Source organism: Sinohyriopsis cumingii, chromosome 12 (genome assembly GCF_028554795.1).
Source record: "Sinohyriopsis cumingii isolate HCF-2022 chromosome 12, ASM2855479v2, whole genome shotgun sequence".
Classification (NCBI taxonomy): Eukaryota; Metazoa; Mollusca; class Bivalvia; order Unionida; family Unionidae; genus Sinohyriopsis; species Sinohyriopsis cumingii.
In genome coordinates, this window is record NC_142972.1 from 48,448,106 (window position 1) to 48,460,605 (window position 12,500).

The following is a 12,500-nucleotide window of genomic DNA, read 5'->3' on the forward strand; positions in this document are numbered from 1 at the left end:
CTGCACTGGGCATCATGTCGCAGACATGTAGCATCATGTCCCACACAGTCACATTATCCTGACATCAAGCCGCCAAGTCCTAACACTAACCTCTTAATGATGGGAGCCTAGCGGGGCATCTGTTAGAACCATATATTTTTAAATTCTTTGGTATGACTCGGCCGGGATTCGAACTCATGACAGTATTCTCATCTGTAAAAAAAAAACAATTAAAAATCGTCATTAGGCATGAAATCATGCTATGTAATGTGTGGTTTTGCTATTTAGTTCTGTTGGAGTTTTCAATTAAGCAATCATATTAGCAATATGCTTATAAAAACAGGATATATTTATTAGTGCGTTTTGAGGATTTCGACTCCACATTATGGGCCCTGACATAAAGCCACAGTCTATGTCTTCCATAACGTCGCAAGCAAGTGACATACAATGTTCAGTTTGTCGATGATTATTCCACGATAGCGAAATGTTCAGTCCGGTCTGTATTACTGATCATAAATATAAAATACAGAGGCTACGTATTTAGTTTCTCTAATAATTTCCTTTCAAACGAAAATTTAGTACTGGCAAAAACAAATATAGTAGAGATTGTCTATTGTACTAAAGATTTACTATAGTATATAATGTCAAAAGTTCATATTTATGTAAATACATGTAAGTGCATATTATATTGCTTATATTTCATTGTTACAACAGTAATTCTAGGCTATTGGGCGACTGATATGCACATTTAGAGACATGTTAAAAGAAAATGTGTCAGGATGCAAAAAGATGATTGTATCTATGCGTGTCTGTCTTTTTCTACTCTTATTGGTTTACACCGCTTGGGTTCAATGTCCTAAGGCGACGTATCCAGATTGATTCCTTTTATTTCTTAGTATTGGGGCTCCAGTTGAATGGGAAGATTAAATACCCTTAAACAAATCTGCTTAATCTGTCACTTAAATGGTGACTTCAACTATGATATACGTCACCATGTTCCTAATACTTGCCAAAATATGCGCAACAAGAAAACCATGACTGTAGGCAGGCAACCATCCTACAGATGAATTGGTGGTAGTCTGCTACTGACGTATAAAGACACTTTCTCCTGGCCAATTTGCCAGTGTCCATCAATAGAGCGTCATAGTTTAAGTGCATTAACTCTCACACCTTGCGACAGATTGTTCTTTTTTCGGTGCGAACTCTACTAAGAATATATATATATATATATATATATATATATATATATATATATATATATATATATATATATATATATATATATATATATATATATATACCTCCTAAGGACTGCTGAGCCGTAACTGGGGTGCATATTTTGCCAATTTATACCGACAGTTGAACTCATTTTAGTTGGGTTTATAGACTTCCATACTTTGCGATAGGCACGCACTCAACTAAAAGGTTTCATGGTGCTGTGACAAATGTTTGACCTTTGATGAAATGCGTTTCTATGACAAATTTTGTAGTTTTTCAAGGGTCTTTATTGCTAAAGCATTTGTAGAAAGTCTTGATTGGTGGAACGAGATTCCAAGCGTTATAGTGTTATTGCCATTGTATTATGTGCCTTTTAGAGTACACCTAAAGTAAACATTAAGAAAGTAAAGGCAACATTTTGTTATGTCATATTCTACATTTGAGCCAACCTTGTTTACCATTATTCAACGCTTCAATCAACTTTGAGCAGCAGCATTGAATGAATACTGTAACCCTTTCGATTCCTGCACAGCTTAGATCATCTTGCTATCAAGACTAACTTCATCTAATTGAAGGGTTTCACCACTGAATGAAAGCTGTAACAAAAGTACTTTCTGAATTACTGTAGTATGCAATCAATGTTTGAAATCTACAAAACAACATTTCTTATTTTCTTGGATGGTATTTTGCAACACAGTTGCTTTTGGCCACATTTGTAGTTAATCTAAACGTGTAAACACGCCATCTCTTGATACCGAAACTGTTGATTTATTGTAAACTTACTGAATACACTTTCAGTAGGACTTTTCAAGCGAAGAACTGTTATGTGAAATACTTATTGGAATTTTCAAATCACGAATGTAATGTTTAACTTCCGTTTATGAGAAGAACCGTATGAGTATGGAATCAGATATAGCACCGAGTATTTCTAATTCGTATTCAATCTACACTTTAATATCTGAAGCCTTCATTTTGTCTCATCTCCGTCATGCCTGTCTGGTTACCTCCGTCATGACGTTCTCTTTACCTCCGTCATGACGTTCTGGTTACCTTCGTCATGATGCTCTGGTTACCTCCGTCATGCCGTTCTGGTTACCTTCGTCATGATGTTCTGGTTACCTCCGTCATGCCGTTCTGGTTACCTCCGTCATGATGTTCTGGTTACCTCTGTTATGACGTTCTGGTTAGCTCATTTCCACCAAAGCTCTTGTATGTGCCTGTATAGTTCAATAATTTCTTGAATATGTTCGACATGGAGGGTAATACACACCAAATTTCAAAATCCTACAGTTTAAGTTTTATTTGTGCATATAGCTATTTTCCGCGGCATTTTAGTAAGTTCAAAACAATTTGATTGAATCGTTTCCAGGGTACCACACACGCACCATGTTAAATGTATATCATAGTGACCAACGTTGTACATTCCAAGTGATTACATTACCTAGCGAACAATGCTGTACATTCAAAGTGCCTACATTAGTTTTGTTTAGCTAGGGATAATGTGACTGTTTATCTGAACAGACAAGAATGAATTCAAAATGATCAGTAGATACAAACAAAGATGCGTATTTCATGAAAAATATATAATCCTACAACAAGTCCTTTATGCTGAACGTGAATAAAATCTATGAAACTTCACAAAAATTAGAAATACAAAAATCAGAATATTATATTGATATTAATTAGTAAATGTACATTTTGCTAGTTAAGTCGTTATGATTTAACAATGTACTGAATCCGATTAGGAAGACAATTGACACCGTGTTCAATCTTATTGCGTACAGACAGATTTGTTTTCTCTCTTACGCGACATCTTATTCTGACAGACACACTCAGCCTAGGTGACTGCAATGTACATTGTAAAATGCATTGATTGATCTAAAATCGTCTACAACAAGAAGCTAATATTTAATTTATCTTCTTCTGCCGTGTGTAACTGTTTTCTGCTACTGTTTTAACTTGCTCGATGTTATTTAAATTCCATAACTTTCTAAACTGTGATAGTCTCTGACTGACATATTTTCTCCTGATCGTGAACACATAATTTGTTTGGTCGTCTGTATTCTTCCTGACGATCTCTCTGCTTCTCTCTAAAGAGAGGCATACACATGCATCTCACAAACAAATCGTTTGGACATAATACAGGAAATCCTTTGTATAAATTGACTAGTTATCATTCATTATTATGTTTATAAAAGCAAGCACATGTATCATGTTCAAAAAGAATTAACTGACATGTCAGCAGACTTAGTAATACGTATTCATAAGTAATACGGTAGTTACTTATGAATACCGTGCACCCATCGGTGTGCAACCAAAATATGGAGATGGACTTAATTCTCTATCTTCACCGTAAACTCAGGGTAAACGTTGTTCCTTCTCTTTGTGATTTTAACTGATTTTAACCGAGCAGAGCAGACTATGATATACCCTTGTTTGATGTGTCGGCAGATACTAATTTTCCTGCAGTTTCGTTTATATATATATATATAGATAGATAGATATATAGATATAGATAATACTGTATTTTGCCTGTAATTTTGGGCACACCTGCAGACATTCGTTATGAACTTTCATTAATCAGTTGACTTCAATAAAATACATTGTCATAATTGCACAATACTGGTATGAGGATAAAAATTAGAGACTATTCACACTACTGTAATTAGGAATGAGGAAAATCATAAATAGATTGAAAGAAATGTAGACGTATCGCATTTACCTATGTAATAGTATATGGACACAAAACCATATTCTGCCTTCCACTACCCGCGAAAACGTATAGATATGATATCAGTTTTATGTCTTACCCGTGAACAAAGTAAATGACAATAATTGATAGCGACATACGTAGATTCATTTTGTTGCATTTTGTTGCACTTTTCAGTCCTGCCAATAGCTTATTTTATTCCATTAAGCAAAACTTGGCTGTTTGTTCCTGATGTTGATTATTTCTTTGTTTCATTATTCACCATACACGTGGAGCAGTTCGTTCATATGCACAGGGGTTAGGGTTAGAGTTAGGATCAGGGTTTTATATATATATATATATATATATATATATATATATATATATATATATATATATATATATATATATATATATATATATATATATATATCTATATATATATATATATCTATATATATATATATCTATATATATATATATATCTATATATATATATATCTATATATATATATATATCTATATATATATATATATATATATATATATATATATATATATATATATATATATATATATATATATATATATATATATATATATATATATATATATATATATATATATATATATATGCTACCAATATCAATACTAAATATTATATATGCCTAGCATTCTCCCGTAGAGTCCAGGAATGACACTTTCCCTTCTATTTGGTGTGAATTTGTAATTCTCTGTCTTTGTCTCTGTCTCTGTCTTTGTCTCTGTGTCTGTCTGTATGTCTCTCTATATATGTATGTATGTATGTATGTATGTGTGTGTGTGTGTGTGTGTGTCAGCAGCGAATCCTTTGTTACTCAGGGTACTGTGTTGTCCTCTGGCAGCGAAATACATTCTTTGCGCGTTGATAACCTTCAGTAACGATATATATGTATTTAAGTGAACTCATTTAATGAACATTTTGTTGATGTACCAGAAAAGCTACATTTTGGACATTTGTGTAAATGAAAACAAGTTTGGAACAAATTTAACACTGTATTTTAAGGACTGTATAAATTTCATGTTTATTCCTCTTATTTATATACGTGACAACGGATATTAATACCTGTCACTGATATTTATAATTTAGCAGTACTTTGTCTTTATCTTTATTCGGAAGGATTTGTAATGCCAAAGTTTTAGAAAAATACAAACAAATGATATTTCACTTTGTATAACTTTATTTCTAATGTAGTATTTTGATGACTTGTCGTTAAAGCGTAATATATACATGCTACATTTACCGTCTGTCTAAACCGTGTTAATACTACATTTGCCGTCTGTCTAAACCATGAGACATGCAAAAGGCATTTAGATTCTGTCTAAATCGTGATACATACACACTACATTCACAATCTGTCTAAAACTTAATACATACGTACAACATGTATAGTCTTTCTAAACCGTAATACATACATACAACATTCATTGGAAAAAAAATATTGATGCACGAACCAAATGTAGATGAGTTGCACTAAGAGGAGGTAAGAAGTTCATCGACTCTGAGATTAAAGAGTAGAAAGGTCAGGGCCAAGTTACTAAATAAATAATTAAAATGAATCTAGCACAAAATGTTAGTTACTGACCACGTTCCTTGACCAAAGTGTTTGCACTTAATGAATAGAATAGGCAGAATCATATTTAATCATTGTGACTAAAAGATTGTTTTTTGTTTCAGAAACATATATTCTAGGGTGGTGGGGTCTAACTGCAATATCATGGGCTACATGTGGTCCTCAGAATTTTTTTGTGTGGCCAGCGGTCATTCAAAAAGTAGTTATATAATAATAATGACAACATGTATGGCCCACGAACATTTTAAATGTACACGATGACCTCGTTGGAAATGGTCGCATTATATTCACAAGTGCAGCATATACAAATATATTTTACAAGGTTTAAATCATTACATATATTAAAAGTACAATAAGTACATAATCTTAACATTTTTTTTCTGCACCCATCATGTGAACCTGCCAGTTATGGAAGAGCATATAATGAATTGTAGATAGTTACGTTCATTCGTTACTGTACCACCCCTACCTTAAATAGCAAAGGTTTGTTTGTTGTTTATTGTTTTTTAATTAAACCTTTGTGTTAGTTTTCACGACAATCTCTCTTAATGGTCAGCTTTGGAAATGGCTGTTACAACATACGTCTTAAAACTGATCTAATTCATTTCTCTTTCTTCTCAAAGTCTCAAATGAAAATGTCAGTCATTTCTGTGATTCTGTGCGTGAATTATTTCTCATGGTCGTTCCCTCTGGGGACGCCTTCATGCATCATCATATCGTTAAAGGTGTATAAATTGAGGCAACCTATTTCCTGTGGGTTGCATCCCATGTCGGTTAACGGAATGGTAGTTATGGAATGTCTGGCTCTTGCCATACCGATGCAATAAACTACTACATCAGCCTAAACTTCAACTGTACATGTCATTAAGATGATCATGGTGTGCATCTAAATCACAGCCAGCACTGTCATATTCAAATCATGATCTTCCGTCTGATTAGCCAGTAAACTATTGAGGAAAGGAAACTATGGTGTTTCTAAATATGGGATTGAAAAGTCATATAGTTACTGCATCGTATGTGTGCAAGCCCTGTTTAAGGATAAACTCAGTTAAGGGATAACCTTAAAAAAATGTTTAAAACAGCGATCGGAATTGATATATTTGATTTCTTTCATTTATGCAAGATAAAAGCCGAAATATGATTAGATCCGTCAGTTCGCATTTTATTGAATCGACTAGAATCGTGGCAACAATGCGGTCTCAACAATTTGGAATTAACCTAATGCACCCTCGAGCATGTCGTAAGAAGTGGCCAGTGACAACAACCTGGTTGACGTGGGTTTTGTCCTATGCAGCGTGTAAAGGAAGAGAAATTAACAAGTTCATCTTCTCTTTTTCATATGACCATGTATTAGTTTCTGGATAAACGGAAACAGTGATATTGATACAATGAATGAACCCTTCTCCCCCCAGTGTGCTCTCAGGCAGTGTTGTGGATATGAAATTTACATACTTATAGGATTTTACAAGTTCAGAATATAGAAAAAACTTAAACTTAGACGTAAACATACAGAAATAAGTAAATAGCAAAATAGCACCGATAAAAATATAACCAATCTAATAAAAAAGTAAACTAAATTAATTTTAATACGCTTTTGGGGCATCTGATAAAAAGGTAGCTAATCCGGCTTCCCCATACTGGTGTCACGAGATTTGGGACATTTTTACCCGTTAACCTGTGAACAATGTCGCACTGATCTGTTCAAGTTGCAGAAGTTAACAGTCACATCTCAGTAATAATTGTGTTGAATGACATGTTCCCATCTTCAAGCATAACATTTGCTGCTCTGTTGAGAAAGTTCATCGTCCCTTTTGAGACTTTGTTAGTATTAAAATGCATACTAATAATTCAGAATGAATACATATATATTTGTGATTTAATTTTATTTCATCCATAGCATCAAACTTAAATCTTGCAACATTAAAATATGTTGCGTCCGTAAGTAGTTACTTAGATTTGAAAAATGTCGATTCCTTCAGCTTCTCCCAGGATATACCCATTTATCTTCAATAACACGGAGTAACAGAGGGGGAAATTAAGTGAAACATTATGTTTTCGGTCAGTTTTCCAAAAGGTGCAAAATTGTGAAACTCCAGAGTTAAACGGTTTCTCTGGATTTTCGAAAGTGGCAAGAAAACGGTATATTAAACCACTTCCGTCTGAATTACGCTTATATGTGTACACTTGAAATAGAAATGAAACTGAAATTTTCAATATTATTGAAATTTCATGAGCAGCTCTTTCTCAGATATCACCATGTTCCATTACCATACATGCATACATATATACACACACGCACACGCACGCACGCGCGCACACACATGCACGCACGCACGCACGCACGCACACACACACAATCACACACACACACACTCACATACATACATACATACATACATACATACAAATTCACAAATTTAAAATGCTTTAAAGATATAATTAGGATTAGAAAAAGCGAGACATAGATAGATAAACAGATGCATGTGACAAACGGTTAACTTGTTACAGAGCAGATAGTGGAGCAGACTTCCGACATGCAGAGAGAATCAGATAGAAGGTAATATTTCGTAATGATATTCAGAAATGTGTGCGGCAGAAACACGTAACATGGAAGAAATCAGGTTAATGAAAGGGAAATCGGAATGAAAGAAATGTGGCTGTGTTAATCTTTTACGATTTGATTTATGATAATATACAAATATTTCGTGAGAAAAATTATGCTGAATGTAGACATATGACAAATTCACTGAACATACATTCCTTTTCAAAAAGAACTGAACAAGTGTATTTTTTTTCTAGTACACTTTATGGTCACCATGAATAAAATGAAGACTCATTTCGATCACCTAAGGCACAAGAGGAGAACTATAATAATTTCAATATAATTTTGATTCGAGAAGTTCCCCACAATGATGAACGATTATCCATTCTGCTGTTTCACATAGACTGACACTATTTTGATTTGCTTCAACTGTCCGTCCTCACCATATAAGAACATTAAGACCCTGAATGCAGTTGTTTGGCTCCATAGCACAAGTTTAAAAGCAGAAATAAATGTTCAGAAATGTATGAAGTTTAATATAGTTTAAATAAAGAATTAATATCAGCAAAGGTTTCATAAGATTAAAATAGGTTGTCAAAGGAAATTAATACAATGGATCTAGTTTGTCCCTAGCAAGGCTCGATCGTGGAAGACAAAATGAATTTGAACCAATGAAAAGGTGTTTTGTTTAATGAAGTTTGATATTAATGGCCTCAAACTTTGCATAAATGCAATAGATTGAAAATTTCGCACCATGATATGAATACCTTTATTTTATAACTTTAAAAATACCAGAACAAAACTCTTAGTTTTGTTCTTCATATATTCGTCTATTCCTAACACACGAATCAGCAAGTTGCAATGGTATACAATACTTTACTGCTGTTCTAAGGTGGTGGAACCCACCAGATACAAAAAGAAATCCCCCAGAAACATAGCATAACATATCATTAAAGTTATGTAGCATGGACTTCCTTGTTGTGATTGCTAAATTAAGCTTGTCGCCATTATAGTTTCATCTATAGTAGTTACATTTGCATGATTATGGTGTTGTGTGTATTGAATAGAGCTCAACTTGTTCCTGATCCTTGATATCTGCCCGTCTGAGTTATTTTACCTCAAGCACTGTATATGAAAAACTACGGTGACGCGGTTAAAATGTCAGAAGTTGGTGCACATAATGATGCTCTCTCTTCATCAAGACCATTCGTCTGTTTGTACGACTTTCTTTTGTCCGCCTGTCAGTCTGTTCGTCTCGGTTGAGCCTCCTAATTAATTTCATTAGAAATTGACACCAAAGGCAGTAAGTATATTAGAGCGTGAGTGAGATGTATCTATCCCGTTTAGGAATCTCCTCATGGGGTAAAAGACACTGATTAAAAGGTTAAAGGCACCGCTCCAGGGTTCAAGAGGTTAAATTGACCTCTCATGTGATCAAACATCCAATTTGCACACTACACATATGAGTTTTGTTTCGATTACTTGGAAACATGCACATAAGTAGCAGGAGCAATCTGCAATTTTTAGATGAGTTCGTTAAAACAACCAAGAAGAGTATTGGAATCCATCCCTTTAGACTTTTATTTACGAGAAAGGAGCAGGCGTATGAAGTGAATCCTCACCTTTTTGTTCATGTAAGAGTGAATTTACCTCTGTTTCTAAACCCCAAACACTAACTATCAGTATTTTGGCATTTTCCGTCAAAATATAAAAATAGAGAAACAGCATAATTTTAAGTTTTGGATGAAGGTTTCTCTTCTTTATTTGAATAAAACGCACTTGTTTAGACAGATTCCCATCACCAGGTTTCTTCACCACTGTAAGACATTTCATTGATCCTTTGACGTGGATCGAGTGATTTTGTTGTTTTCATGTTACCGAAATGTTCTATATTTTTTAAAATCAAACATGGTTCTTTTATGTCGAATGTAATGAGAATGTGTATTATAATTGCATTTTTGCTACACATTTGTCAGTATATGTTCGTTTCCCTCGAATGTCTTGCTGAGTTGTGTACATATTTTGGGCGAGCCTGTCTATGCCGCGAGAAGCCAAGATAAAATAGTCTCTCACCATGGCCGTCCCTTATTTAAGGAGACACAACCGCTTGTTTTATATTACAGTGAAAATGCTGCATAGTTTTATTAGTCTTATATTAATTATTGTATGTTTTCTTTGTTTTGTTATCGTCGGTCATGCCGTCGATGGTTTTATTTTGTAGTTGGTTTTCTTCACTGTCTATGTTGTCTCAATTAATGCCATGTGATACGATTACATTTCTTCGTCGTTTATGGAGCAGTATGAGGCTGGTCGTTCTCCTTCTGACCTTTATATTGTGCCATCCCCTCCAAACAATTTCGATCTTTGTTTTAGTTCTTTATGCTTTGGGAGATTTTTTTCTATATGGTTCCGTATATTTTTTTGCACTGGATAACACTAGTCTACAATTGGTTAGATGTCGTCTGCTTTAGAGATAAAATGTGCTATTTGTAATTGATTAAAAAATGACAATTAAAACAACCGATTGGATATTGTTTCCAAGATAATTAGGTTTTTCATTTTACGTCTATCTATACCGTGTAGATAGTATAGTTTTAATCATAAATTGTAAACCTGTGTGTTTTCATTTCTTTATGGTTGCTGTACATAATAATATATCACATTCCGGTTTATGACACGCCTTAGAAACAGAAAAGGGTTATATATAAATAAAATTAGAATGAAACAAAAGGCATACATATATTATGTATATATAAGTACATAGTCCGTATTCAGTGCCTACTCGGCGCTTCTTGGTTTGTTTCCTGTATTCATTAAATGGATTATCTCTTGTCACTGTTCAGCAATAGTCAACAAGCATTGATGGGCTTCATTAGTCCTGATACTTACCTCCATTGTTGCAATGTCCTGATGAAATCACGCGCCGTGCTAGCCGCTTACGTTGCTAGATGAGAGTGCATAAAAATGTATCTTTAGTGACATGTTGCAACTAAGGCTTTTGTATGCCTTGAGGAGGTTGCCACCAGCTCCCTATAGTTGTCTTCATTCTTGTTGCCGATAAAATGTGTTGCCACTAACTGGAAGGCTTTCCATAACGTCTTTTCGTTCGCACTCAGTGCACGGTCAGATCCATAATCTCGAGGAATCTGAGGACCAACCAAGACACATTCCTTTATCTTAGCCTTTGAAACTTTCCACGAAGGTACTTGAAAGCTGCTTTTATTTCCACATGAGCTTGACAAAATTCTTCATTAGTCACAGCTTGATGTTCAAGGGTGGTAACAAAATGTTCTTTGATTTAACAAGTGGTGGATGCTGAACACTTTTCCTCCCAGGTTCCAATGACGGTCGAAGTGGCCTAACTCTTTTTGATGTAGTGGGAATTTCTTGCACGACTATCTCATTCGCAGTTTAAAAAAACAATACTTTGTGTATCCAATCTGCAGACCAAGTAAGAGAGCAAGAACCTTCAAATCATCGCAAAACTGCGACTGATGTTGGTAATAGTTTATGCATCTCAAACGTTGTGTCTGGTTTTCATAGGTTTACTTCATGTGGACTGCATGACGAACAGGAATTGATGGCGAAATATTGCCATTATGCAGCAAAACAGATTCAAGATTTGTCTTCGATGAATCATTGAACAGTATCCACTCAACTGGATCATGAACGATGTTGAGGGCTGACATCACAATATCGATGTCGTTGCAGGCTACAAGATCACTTAGCAGGAGGAAGAATGTTACAAGATCCTTTTGACGGTCACGGAACATGGAAACCCTAACATCACCTGCCAGGATATTCCATTGCTGTAGTCCGGAGCCTAACAGCTCTGCCTCACTCTTGGATATTTCCAAATCCCTGACAAGGTCATTCATTTCACCTTGTGTTATGAGGTTTCGTTCAGAGGAGGAAGACGAGATAAAATATGGATCATGTGACATTAATGGTTCAGGTCTAGAATTGTTATCCTCTTCCTATCGCTGGTCTGACTCATATGAGAATGATTCTGGTACATCAGGAACCGGTGTATAGCTGATGGAATGTTTGGATAATGCATAGTCCACTTTTTTTTCTTTGACAAGCCATTCCCAACTGGAGGCACAACGCAGACGTAATGATTGCTAATATTACCTGTTGTCTCTTTCCACATCATTGTCACTGCAAATTGCATATATTTCCTTTCACTGTTCAACAATTGGCAACGATTTGTTGCACGAGTGTTGCAACATATTTGTGGGGCCCACCTATTGTCCTGATCTCCAATTTTACAGAGAAGATAAAGGTGATAGGCTTTCTAAACCATAGTGGTCAGATTGCGCTCTTGTGATTCAAAAATCACTTTACCACAAATATAGCAGAACATTGTCGTCATTGTTCACACAATCATGTCTTCTTTGCGTACTTTGGCTAAACAGAAACGTGTTACTTTGCAAAATCAAACACAGACAGATAAGGG